The sequence below is a fragment of the Mesocricetus auratus genome, unplaced genomic scaffold (genome assembly GCF_017639785.1).
Source record: "Mesocricetus auratus isolate SY011 unplaced genomic scaffold, BCM_Maur_2.0 Super-Scaffold_100011, whole genome shotgun sequence".
Taxonomy (NCBI): Eukaryota; Metazoa; Chordata; class Mammalia; order Rodentia; family Cricetidae; genus Mesocricetus; species Mesocricetus auratus.
Window position 1 is genome coordinate 66,456,900 of NW_024429195.1, and position 13,825 is coordinate 66,470,724.

The 13,825-nt window shown below is 36.7% G+C and overlaps 2 long non-coding RNA genes across 2 annotated transcripts in view; both read right to left on the reverse strand.

Moving 5' to 3' along the window:
* Positions 1–13,825, reverse strand: part of LOC121143298 — a 475,484-nt gene that overhangs the window by 58,443 nt on the left and 403,216 nt on the right. The window lies entirely within an intron of this gene.
* Positions 1–13,825, reverse strand: part of LOC121143299 — a 35,514-nt gene that overhangs the window by 10,482 nt on the left and 11,207 nt on the right. Inside the window, exon 2 of the long non-coding RNA XR_005880507.1 lies at positions 2,964–3,117. This is a non-coding gene — a long non-coding RNA (uncharacterized LOC121143299). The remainder of the gene's footprint in view (positions 1–2,963; positions 3,118–13,825) is intronic.

The following is a 13,825-nucleotide window of genomic DNA, read 5'->3' on the forward strand; positions in this document are numbered from 1 at the left end:
ACGTAACCTTTAGAAGAGCTATCATAAAAGTATTATCTCCTAGCAGTTTGATCATGATGGTTGTGTTCCATTAAAAAAGCATAAGCCGGTTTTGGGAATGAACACCAACCATCATGATCAAACGGCTAGGAGATAATACCTTTATGTTACTGAATACATGTGAACATCTTCAACAGCTGTGCATTGGTATGCTCTATATCTGTGACTAGAGCAGAGAATAATACTTATTTGTGTCTCTTTCACTTGAATTCTATTCAATTTTCTTAACTTTAAATTCGACTTGGGTAGCATTACAAGAATACTATTGTGTATGATTGGAACTCACTCAATAAGGACATTATTTTATGCTAGCTACAATCTTCTATAAGGATATATTTTATTATAAATCAGGGAACTTTAAGAGTCTATGTGACTGCTTAAAGTCTGTTGGCTTCCAAAAAAGGGTACAATTTCTCTGATGATATTTCTCTATGAAAAAAAAATATTTAAAAAACCATTTTGTGCTTCCCCCTCTCTCTTTGCCCCCTCTCTCACTCTTCCTTCTCTGGCCTCTTTTCTGCTTCTTTCTCTCTCTCCCTCCTTTAATAAACTCCACGTGGTTAATGAAAAACCATTTTGCTAACAACATAATATTCTTCTAACAGTGATTGATGAGAGAAAATTCATAAAACGACTCAAAAATTGCTCTCCAAGAATGCTATCATAACCTACACTGCCTTTTTTCTGGCCAGCTTTGGAACAAAAAGCAGTGGATTGGAGTGCTCAAAGTGATAGGGCCCAGTTAGCCTTGGTTTATGACTTGTCCTGGTTGTCTTTTGTTTCTTTTTTCCTTGACTGTAGGCTGTCTTTTTCCATGTAAACAGGGGAAATTTTACTTGCCATAGAAGGTTTATTGACTATTTTTTAAACCACTTTTAAAATACTTGACAGAAATCTTCAAAGGAAGAAAAGCTTATTTTAGATCATATCATAGGATGTAGTCCACCATGATGAAGGTGGACATTGAAACTGGACTGAACTGAAGCAGGGGCTTCTTTTTTATCATTGTTTATATTATATAAACAATCTTTTCTCATTTTACACACCAATCTCAGTTCCCATTCCTTCCCTCCTCCTGCTATCCCCTCATAACTCCACCACACGCCCATTCACTCCTCAGAGAGGATAAGGTTTCCCATGGGGAGTCAATGGACTGTATCAACTTACTTAGAAATGGGACCAAAACCCTCTCCCCTATATCTAGGCTGACAAAGAGAATGGGCCCCATAAAGCCAGGTCAAGCTCTAGGAATAAATCTTGGTCCCACAATGGCCCCTCAGACTGCCTACTGCCACCAAATTCAGAGGATCTAGTTTAGTCCTCTGCAGGTTTTCCCACTATCAGTCCAGAGTCAGTGAGTTCCCACTAGCTCAGGTCAGCTGTTTCTGTGGGTATCCCCAAACTCGTCTTGGCACCTTTGCTCGTGTTATTGCTCCTTCTTCTCTTCAACTGGACTCTGGGAGCTTGGCCCAGTGCTTAGTTGTTGGTCTCTGCATCTGCTTCTATCAGTTACTGGATGAAGATTCTGTGATGATAACACAAGTAGTCATCAATCTGATTACAGGGGAAGGGCAGTTCAGGCACCCTCTGCACTGATGCTTAGGGTCTTAGCTGGGATCATCCTTATGGATTCCTGGGAATTTCCCTAGTCCTGAGTTTCTCACTAAGGGAGACATGCATGGATCCCCCTGGGTAGGGGAAATAGAAAAAAAAATCTCCTGAGAAAACTGGGAGCATGGAGGGGGCGTAAGGGTGGAACAGGAGGGGAGATGAGGAGGAAGGAGGAGAACACAAGGGGATGGGATGGGCAAGATGGTGAAAGGACAGAGAGGGAGAGCAAGGAAAGAGATACCTTGATAGAAGGAGTCATTATGGCAGGGGTTTCTTATATTGTATCAACAAGAAGGAGAAAGCTTGAATCACAGCCAGAGGTAGATATTGTCAAAGACTCCCATATTTTCCTGGTTTTAATATATCAGCCACAGTCTCAAAGATTGTATAACTTCCTAAAATAGTACCATAAGCTTCTCTAAACAGAACCACCAAGTGTTCAAACACATGATCCTATGACGTATGGTTCACATTTAAACTAGTACAGAAGACTATGTTGTGGATGAACTCATAAAACCTATACACTAACTCTTCAACCTATGTTCTTTACTACATGACTTTTTTTCTAGTCAAAAGGAATATTCTATAGAGAATTGTCCCAAGCTTATAGATTATTGAATCTATGTGGATATATATGTAGACATTTGAGTTCACCAAAGAGGAAATTGTGGAAGAATTCACAACTCAATAGAGGAGAAAACGTATTTCACAAGTGAGCAAGTGAGAATGTACTTGTAATGTCATTATGTATTGGTACAGAACATTTGTGACTGGCCACTGTGGAATGTTTGAATGCTCTTTGATGTTAAATGGGAACAAAAGTACTCTGATCCCGTGTAGCAATATGAGTATAGCTGTACCTGTAAAACATGTCAAATTATAAATAAGGATTCAGCAAGTTGTAAAATCTGGCCACAGTGGATAGGGATATGATGACAAAATCATGACTAAACAGTCAAGGCAATTCTCTGTTTTAGATTTTAGGATACAGGATTATCCATAGCATATGTAGTTCAATCTTAAGAATTTTGATTACCAATGTACACACTGATCAATATGAACTAAACATGCTTTGGAAAACGAAAACTATATCCTGTAGAAAACAATTTTCTCCATAATAAGCTTCAAGTCAAGTCTGTATTGAGTGAACTAAGTTACTCTACTATTTCCATCATTTACCCATTAACCTGCTCAGAATATGGTGGCTGGTCAAGCAGTTAGTACTCAGTATGTTTAGGTAAATCTAGTGCTAGAGGTCAGTCAGATACTTTGATGTCAATGGCTCATTAAATTAACTATCATAACTGTATTACCAAGATTCCAAAGGTGTAGTATTTATAGATGACAGTCTTGCTTGGTTTCAAGAATGGAACATTGATTCTTCTTTGCAGTTAATTTGTGCAGCTGTGTTGCCTTGTTCTTGATGTTTTCTTGATGAATATCAACACAATTTCTTTTTTTCTCTAACTAGAAAGAAGGATGGATCTTTAAGAATGAACCTTTAAAAAACTAATCTTATTAATTTTATATTTGCTTTTTAACTATATTAGGAATTCCCATTTCTAAATATGCTCAACATCTATTTAGTAAAGTGTTTGTGGGGGGGCGCTGATATATGCATGGATATACAGATACCCCCAGAAGTAAGAGTCATAGGATCTCGTGGAGTTGAATTTACAAGGGCTTATGAACTTTGAGATGTGAGTGCTACAAACCAACAAGATTCATCTGATGGGGCAGTACTCACTCAAGCGCTGTGCCATCTCTCCCGACCCTATGTTTCTTTCATATTTTTCATTGTTTTATTTCATTTTATATTCCAATCAGGGTTCTCCATTCCACCCCTTCTCCCATTCCTTTGCCTCCTACCATCCCCCTCACCTTCCACCAAGCCTACCCCCAGTCCACTCCTCTTCATGGGTAAGGGCTCCTGTAAGGAGTCAACATAGTCTGGCTCATTCTGTTGGGGCAGGGCCCAGGTCCTCTCCATGCATTAAGACTAAGCATGTCATCCTATCATTGGGAATGAGCTCCAACAAGCCAGCTCATGTACCAGATTATATCACGCAGACCCTATGGTTAACAAAATATCTACAATTTGGAGATATGAGATAGGTTTCTGTGATAAATTATTTTTCACATTTCTCTCCTAAAAAAGTTTGTTTATATATGTATATTTGAATATTATTTTATTTTGACTGTCAAAATTAAAGATTGCTAAGCAATCATTTCATTCTATTACTTCTAAAGTATGTGATTTATTTTGGATATATATTAAACAGTTTTAAAAAGGTTTATATATGCATGCATGAACACCAAATGCATGTATGGTATATAGAGGTCACAGAAAAGGGCTTTGGAGCTCCTAGAAATGAACCTAAGCATAGTTATAAGCTGCCATGTGAGTAATGAAAACCAAACGGGGTATCTGAAAGAGAACCAAGTGTTCTTATCCACTGATCCATTTCTCCAGCAGCTTATTATCAAAATTTTGTAATGAGTTAATTGTTCCTATTTGAAATTACACAATAAATTATTTTGACAATAAGTTATATCAATTTACTTTTATATCAGGATAAATTAAACATCATGGACGAAATAGTAATAATATTAAAGAAAAAGTCTGGGCCAAGATTTTATATACATATATATGAAATCATTTTAATAAACCACCTTGTTCAGCTTTTCATTTAAAAAATGCATTGAAGGACTGACATAATGAAAACATATAAAGAATATTTGAAAGTAATGTGTTTAAATTGAGGTATTTCAAATGCAAAATGATATAACTTCATTTTACACTGATAAGATCAGCACTTTGAGAAGAAATTACAAGCAAAAAGCCTGAAGATGTGAATTAAAATGCTTAAAATGGTTGCCTAGCCAAAACTAATATGCCCAGCTTTTAATTGTGTCTTGTGGATGGTTGCTGAAGGATTGCTGTGTGTCTAACCCTGTGCTCTGCACACACACACACTTGGAGAAACTCTCCATCAACTGCAGTCATTATGCTGAGTCAGCAGGCTGTTGTGGTTTGAGTATCATTCTAAATGCAAAGTAGGTACCAATCTGTGTTTGGTAAACTGTGTGAAAGCATCAGTCCCAGTTTGCACTGACAGCCCTTGAGTACATTGTCAGAATGCCTGACAACTCATGCATCAGTCTAGCATTCTTGGTCATCACTAGTTGTCTCCTCTACTTAATGGCCTCACTCTCTCCCTTCACATTAGCTGCTTGAGTTTTGTCTTCCCTAATTTACCTCTAATTCATTCCTAAACCAATTCTAATTTGTATTCCTCCCACATGACCACACTGAAACTGCTTTTCCCAAAGTCACCAGTGACCTCATTTTTGCTAAAACACATGGAGAGTTGTTCAACTGTCTTGTTCCTAAACAGGAACCTAGTATTACAGTACACAGTTACAGTTGCCTCCTCCCATCTTTGCAAAATATAGTTTTCAGTTAATTTTATTGTTCTCTCTTAAGAATTGATCTGCCAGTATCTTTGTTTCCTTTTAAACAATGTTAAACAAGTTAAAAGATTTGTCCTTTGCTGTTTTCCACTAACACACACACACACACACTCACACACACACACAGAGAGAGAGAGAGAGAGAGAGAGAGAGAGAGAGAGAGAGAGAGAGAGAGAGAGAGAGAGAGAGAGAGAGAGAGAGAGAGAGACAGAGAGAGACTATATTCTGCCATTTTGGGACTACTTCATCCTTTAGGTTATTTATAGTCCCTTTCGAAGAGCAGTTTTTCTATGAAATATAGGCAGGCACTACCATTCGGCTTTACAGGGCATACTCTATTCAATCTGCTCAATTCATCATCTTATCCCTTCCCTGTACTACGGTCTTCATTTAGACTACATCATGTCTTTCTTCAGTTACTCTTAATGTATACTTGTGAAACATTTCATTGACTGTCTTATTTCAGTCTGTCAGCAGATAAGCAAAAGGGACTTTCATATATTTATATATATATATATGTATATCTTCATATGTATATGTGTGTATATATGTATATATAGTGTTATTTCTCTAATACATCTAAAATTCTCCAATAGTTACTCTGCTGTATAGCTGACATCACAAATTTCATTGAAAAGCTTCATAAAATTCATTCTGCATTATTCCACATCTCACTGTAATTTCTATCTATCTTTTCCTCCAATCCATCTGTCTATGGCATTTACTATCTAATAATAATAATATCAGCCTGATATTTTATAAGTTGGTCAACATAAACTGCTATTGTTTATCACAATCTGATTGTGTGTGTCAATATGAAGTGTTATATCACCTTTACCTGCATAATTTTACTTATTATCTAAGATGTAAACATTGAAATACTTGGCATTGGAAATTATCACCCCAAAACTGAAGGCTGACGAACCTCCCAACGGTCCTATCTTTGTGGACATGAAGAGAAGATTTGAAATGCAGAGCACAAGGTTAAGAAAATGTTCTTCTTTCATGTTCTTTAACATTTATAGTCCTTGTGTAATAAAATGAAGTTTCACAAAGTCAAGGAATAAAAATAATACCATAGAGCTTACAGAAAACAAGAGACTAGGAGAAAAATACATCAAATCTAACAATGAAATTAACTATTAAAGTTAATCCATTAGTAATGCTATTTTTCAACCTTAACACCAAGAAATATGTGTTTTTCCATGCTCTATGAGGACCAGTACAAGACATCAGGAAGAATCCATCCACATGATTATTTTTTCTCTTTTTCGTTTGGAGATAGGGACTCATTGTGTAGCTCTGGCCAGCCTGCAAATTACTATGTGGACAAGGTTGCCTTTGAACCCACAGAGATGGACCTTCTTTTGTCTCCTGAGTACTGGGTTTAAATGTGTATATCTCTGAACCCTATAAAATGTATAATAATGCTTCAGCTAATGACTCTGAAGTTCTGTAAAAGTGCTATGCTGCTTATGATGGCCTTAAACAAGAATCCCAGCAAACAGTGTAGCACAAACTGTGTGCATAGCATTTGCTTTAAAAATACCCTAAAACTATCAGGAACCCATCATGCATCAGGTACACACAGATGGATTCACACCATTGACTGTCCTTTGTCACAGTAGAATGCAGAATGAGGAAATCTCATTCAGATGCTAGACAGCCTGGTTTCAGGAAATAGATATGCTTCACCAAGTTAATACCTTAAAAAAGAAAAACAGTATCTAATATTCCCAAAATTAGCAAATATCAAATGCTGTTGTAAACATTATAAGTACCCATCAGTTATACATAAAAAATGAAATGAATAACACATCCACTTGATGTAATCTTCAAGGAATTTTAGAAAACTAACTGAATTGCATATGTAACATATGAAAATCCACATATTTGCAGCTTTTCCTATGAACAAAAGTTAAATTCTGTGGCTGAGGCACCTCATCAGTCTGTGGTTGAAAGTCATTTGAAATATACAGAACTATTTGAAATTTAGGTAAATTTATCATTTACTAGAGAATCAATAGTCAGTTACCAATAAGTATAATGACTGACCTGTGTAGTATAATCTTTTCTCCTTAACTTTTTGGAGCTGTTTGGGTCCACAATACTATTAGGAAGTTGGTACAATACTTTATTGGATTTTCCATTGTCTTTGAGTTTATATGATAACCCCTAAATATTGAAGATTTCAGTGAATATTATATAGTCTAAAATAATGCACAAGTCCACACATATAGAAGATGCTTCACCTATATGTAAAAAATGATACCTACCTGAAAAAGTTTCATCACCTTGAATATCAACGTAATTATGCAGGTTCACCATTTCCTTATTTACTGTTTCATACTACCTGGTATTTTATACTACAACCCCAGATGTTACCAACACATGGAAAAATGAATTTCTTTGAAAATGTTGTGTGTACATTCTCTATAACCATCAAACTTACATGAACTCAGTGTGACCAGGTGTGGAGTCTGTAGCTACCAGGCTATTAGCAGATCCACAATGCTAATATACTAGAAAATGTGGACAATAAACATCTGGCTTCATACAGATATGTATCTCTGTCCTCTTCACACTAATAAACTCAATATTTCAACCAGGACAACATAAAACATGGCATTATTTTTATTATATTTAAGGTGAAAGGTAATGTGATTTAATGAAAATTCTATTGGGCAAGGAGTAGAAACTTTCAAATGAGATAATGAATGTGAAAGCTTTTGAAAAAGATAAGGTATTCAGCAAATTTGCAACAACTATAAAAAATGTAAACATTTTATTTCTAGTGAAAGTCTTGAGTCCTGTAACTATCTTTCAAAATAACATTAATTTCTCCAATAAAAAGTAATGAATGTTGTCATAGGAAATACTAACACCTATGTTTAAATCCCAAAGTTGGAATTTCCTGCTTTCTTAACGCTAAAGTTTGACACTTGGCATCTGTCCATGGATAATTTTTAACTTTGTTTGTTTTGAGACTTGTGTTCTCATCTTTCCCTGCAGTAAAAATTCCCAAAGAATGGCCTCCTTTAAAGTGTATTTTTCCCAGCAGAGTAATCCATACCATAGCAGACACTGACATGCTCTCGGTGGAGTTACTAAAGTCACTGCCTCAATGTTATAACATTTAGATGGCTCCATACATGTGACTTTGATATAACCTGAGAAGTTTCCTTCATGGGAGCCCATAGATGAAAAGAACAGACAAAATTTGTTAGAAACTTCCAAGTGCCAGTGAATGTCTTAACTTAATTGAGTTAATAGAGGCTCCTATCTTCTTTCTCCTGTCTCCTTCCCTTCCCGCCTCTCCTCACTCCTGTCCTCCCCTCCGCTCTTTTCCTCTTCTCTCTTCTGTTCTTCATATACCTCCCCTCTCCTTCCCTTCTGTTTTCCTCTTCTCTCCTATCCTCCTCCCCTCCCCTCTGCCATCTGCCCCCCTTCTCTTCTGGTCTCTTCTCTTATTCATATCCTCCCTCTTCCTCTTCTCTTCCCCTAACTTCCGCTTATCCCTCTCTCTGCTCAATAAAGTTTCAAAAAAGAAGGCTTTAGAGCTGACAATAGAAATATCATGTTTTCTATTTATTGCATATACTTTTCAGTAAACTTCAAAATTCTCTATGACAGTGAATTTAGTTTCTAAGACATTCTTTCACAGAGAGGTTTTTGCTCTGTTACAAAATAAGGAACAACAGAATGATATAGTGGATTTGTAACTAAACATGATATAGGACTAGGGCTGTGAATTCATTTTCCTTTAATTTAACTTGGAAAAATCCTTAGTAATTCTCTAATGTTCTCCCTGATTGAAAGATTTTTATCCACCACTTACTAAGATGAATATGTGCTCCTTAAGTCAATGCATTGAAAATAAAACTTTAAAATTATTTCTAGGACATTAGCTGATATTCAGAGAAGCAATTAGTATCTACTAAATTGAATGAGATGACTTCATATGTTAAAGTGCATTGCTTTTCCCATTCCACCACTGGAGTAAGTTTATCTTTCCAAAAATTACCTCTCTCCCAGATGCACATGGCTGTTTTTCTTTATGTTTATACATCCATGTATATAAATAGGCACATGTTTATTTGCATGTGTTTAATATGCTACCTATGGTATAACTATTAAAGATATTTACAGTAAGTGTTTTATTGACATTCGTTGGAAACTTAAAATTTACACAAAATCTGTGATAATACAATGAAAATCTGTTGCATCTGTCAAGTCAAGATTCAGATGCTTCACCTGAAATTTGCATTCTAACTTTATCTTCTACCTAATGTCTCCTCCATCCCCTTCTGTGATTAAACAACGTGAACATAAACATGCCATGTGGCCATTTGGTTTTAAACTTTTTAAAATTTATTCCTTTGGGTTTTTTGTTTTGTTTTTGTTTTTGTTTTCAAGACAGAGTTTCATTATATAGCCTCTGTATATATGGTTGTCCTGGAACTCTTTGTAGATGAGGCGAGCCTCAAACTCATAGAGATCTACCTTCCTGTGCCTCCAAAGTGCTGGAATTCAGGGTGTATGCCACCATAACAAGCTAAAAAATTTTGTGTGTGATTTTATTTTATTTTTAAAACTTTTTTTATACATTTTATTTAAATTAGAAACAATCTTATTTTACATCTCAATCCCAGTTCCCTCTCTCTCCCATCCTTCCATGCTCTACAACAATACCCCCAGCCTATCCCCATCTACTCCCCAGGGAGGGTGAGGCATTCCATGAGGGATCATCAAAGTCTGTCAAGTCTTTTGCAGCAGGGCCTACACCCTCCTAGATGTATCTAGGCTGAGAGAGTATCCCTCCATGGGAAAAGGTCTCCTGAAGTCCATTTGTGCACTAGGGATAAACACTGGTTCCAGGCCCTACAGACTATCCAGGCATCCTAGCTGACACCCACTTCAGGGGGCCTGGTTATGTCCTATGCTGGTTCTTAAGCTGTCAGTCTAGGGTCTATGAGCTTCCACTTGTTTAGGTCAGCTGTTCTGTGGGTTCTCCAGCCTGGTCTTAACCCCTTTGCTCATCATTCCTTCCTTTCTACAACTGGGTTCCAGGAGTTCCACTCAGTGCTTAGCTGTGGATCTCTACTTTAAAAATAATAATTTTCTGTTATATAACCATAGCAAAAACTTTTAACTTCAATTAATTTTGTGCTGATATAACAGTTGAGAAAATAATGTATTTCCACACTCCAGTTTTGTTTGTTGAGTGAAAGCACCCTTCATAGAATTTATTACCTCTTTGGGTATACAATCTAGGATAAGCTGTTGTATTAACTTAAGAAATATTTACTTAAACTGTAATATTTACTTAGCAAATACTATTTGATGTCATTGATGATTTTCTCATTTTCATGTCATTTCATAATTTTGGACAGCACAGTCTCCTCTGCTCACTTTTTACTAAAATTTCTTTATTTGGGGTTTGCTTAATGAACATCAAATACTAGTTTAAGATTTAATTTTCTAGGCAAAAGTAATACGAAGGTGATGCTATTCCTTGGGAATCAAATCTGGAGTGCATATTTATTTTCTCCTCACTGTTGCTGTTGAATTTGAAAATGAGTGTATAGTCCAATTTCCCACTAAAATGACAAATATTGTTCTCCCTTGCAAGCACTTTTCTAAGATAAAGTTACAAGAATAATCAAATTAAGCTTGAAGCCCAAATGTTTCTCTTGAATCACTATCCATTGGCAATTTTTGTCTGAAGGCGTCTATACTACCATGACTCAAATAGTGAATTTTCCAAATCTCATTTTCTCTCCTTTTAGCAGTTGGTTCTCTACCCATTTTGTATGTTAATGTACAAAAGTATCACCTAGTACTATGCACTCATATATTGTTTAGGTTATACTGATGAGTTTAGTCCCTGAAATCAGTTATATCAATTTTCCAGAATGTGTCATGCCCTGTTTTTGTTATTGTTTATTTGTTTGTTTTTAATAAACGTGGGGAAAATATACTCCAGGGAAAGAGTAGTGCTTCCCTAAAAGGAAGTTATCAGCAAGCAGCAGAGTGTACAGTAGCCATGAGTCAAGAGCTGGTCTCAGGCCCCAGACTTGAGCGGCTCTTCTGCACTGAAAGGTACATTATGCATTGTCACTCAAATTTCATTTAACTCTTCTGCAGTTCCAAGTACAAGTGCTAGACCACATGATCGTGCATTGCAGCTGACAATGCTGACAGCTTTCTCCTGAAATCTGACAGCAGCCAGGTCTGGTCCACAAGAGACACTGTTCTAAACCTTCCCAGAATCTACTTTGCAGAACTCATCCTCTTTTTATGAAAATGGGGATAAAGGAAGAGATTTAAGAAAAATCTTTGCTATTTATCTGGGTTGGTTTCTCAGTTTCTCAGAAGTCATCCTGCCAGTTCGCAACCACCAAATTTCATGTTACTATCCCACAGATATACTGAGTGCCTCCATCCCCCTGCTGAAGTGTTCACATTAAGGGTTACAGTTATTTTGTTTGATTTCATAACATCTTAACATCAAACAAGTCCTTTTTATGCTATTTATTTTTAATGATTATACTTTTACTGTTTATTTATACGTGTGTGTGTGTGTGTGTGTGTGTTAATGACTGAATCTTTGGTGATTTCTTGGACAATTACAATTTGATATTCTATCTCCATATAATAACTCTGAGATTAGCTGGGTGCTGGTGGCACATGCCTTTAATCCCAGCACTCAGGAGGCAGAGGCAGGCAGACCTCTGAGTTTGAGGCCAGCCTGGTCTAAAGAGCAAGTTCCAGGACAGCCTCCAAAACAATACAGAGAAACCCTGTCTTGAAAAACCAATAAATAAATAAATAAATAAAAGTAACCCTGCGATCTGGCCCTGTGTCTCCCATCACTCAATGACCCACACATTGTCTCTTCCATTGAATTTTTTCATGTAGGGCATCTCATTTTCATCTTGTAGTTTCAGTTTATTAGGATTGACTTTGGCCTAGAAGTCTGAAGAGGCTGTCTCATTGTGTAGAAAATAATAAGATGTTAACTTTTGAGGTCTTGAAGGTATAACAGTGGGGCTGCTAAGGTTCTAGCTGTACACACACACACACACACACACACACACACACACACCAAGGCACACAGTTTGTATCCCTTTAAGGGCTCTGCTCACAGTCATAGTTTTCAGAAGGCAGGGAAAGGGAAATTGACAGCAGCTGCAGACCTTTCTGGAATTTTTCCTTGTTAACCGATGAACAGCAGCAATGGGCTCCAGTGATAATAGCAGATGTCTCATTCTCTCCAAAAATGGTGGACAGTGGAAGCCCCTATCCAGCAGTGCATTTCCCACCAAGTTGTCAAGTTGCTGTCAAGTGCTATAGACATGGAGCCATCCTACAAACCCATGATCACAACACTCTAATGCTTTTTTTTTTGTAGTAGTTGAACACACAGAAAAAAAAAAACAGGTGGATACCTCATCAGCCTCTAACCTCCTGTTTATCTTGGTGAAGCACATTTTTTTCTCAGTAGAAACTGTCTCTTCCTGAGTATATTCTGATACTAGAATTTTTCTAAGAAATGGTTTGGAGGGGAAAGTTGATAATCATTTATATTCTGGTTTCCAGAATATTTTGGGATTGTTCCTTCAGGTAGATATGCCCTCAGTTGAGTCTCAATGAATCATAACTTTGCCTAATTACCTCACGTTGAGAGTTGGCAAGACCTGGGGAATAATTTTAGCTATTAAAATGTGTCAAGGATCAGGGGTGCACTTTTATGATTATATCATACTGTCCAAGTCTCTAGCTCGGTGGACTTGAGCAAGAGGGTCTTCTGCTGCCTTTTAAGAATGAGGCTGCATTGTTATGAGTGAGATTATGAGATAATGTTTGACCAGCAATTAAGAGAGCTTGTAGATGCAGAGGGTAGCCCCAAATTAATCAGTAGGAACTAAACACTGAACTTAGTTTTATAGGTGGAAGAAACAGAGTATCGACTCAACCACTTAAGTTCCAAGGAGAATCTCAAAAATAACTAGAAAGGAACATAGAATAATAATGACCTTCATTGTCATTCCAAGACTTAATGAGCAACCTACTTAATACTAACCTGCACTTGTACCACTGACCTATTGAAACTGAGATTTTAAATTTTGAGCTGTTATTTTAAAAGCATATTTAAACTCATCTGTTACAGAGCAATAAGAAGTTAACACTTTTCCTGTACAATGACGAGTCCAGGAACACACACACACACACACACACACACACACACACACACACACACACAAAATAAAACAAACAACAAATACATGGTTTAGAATCTTTAACCTCTCCCCCAAAATTTCTAAATCCATTTAAACAGATTCTTTTTCTCTTTAAGCTTCCAACATAGCTCCAGAATCATTTCTGCTTATGGACTTGAATTTTTTTCCTAGAGAAAAGTAAATTAAGCCAAATGAAAACTAAAAAATATTTATAGAAATGCACATTAGCAGTACCTTGCATGAGGCATGCTATGTCAGCCAGATTTTCATTTCTGTGAGAAATTACCTTTAAAAAATCATCATAAGTGCAGTAAAGTTTATCTGGTTTATAGTTTCAGAGTTCCATCACAGTTCCTGCTGATGGCTCCTTGGGTGTATTCTTTCTAGGCAAGTAGTGAGGTGTATCATCTCTGCAGGGATCATGGGAAGACTATTCACCCCACGGACCAGGAAACGAG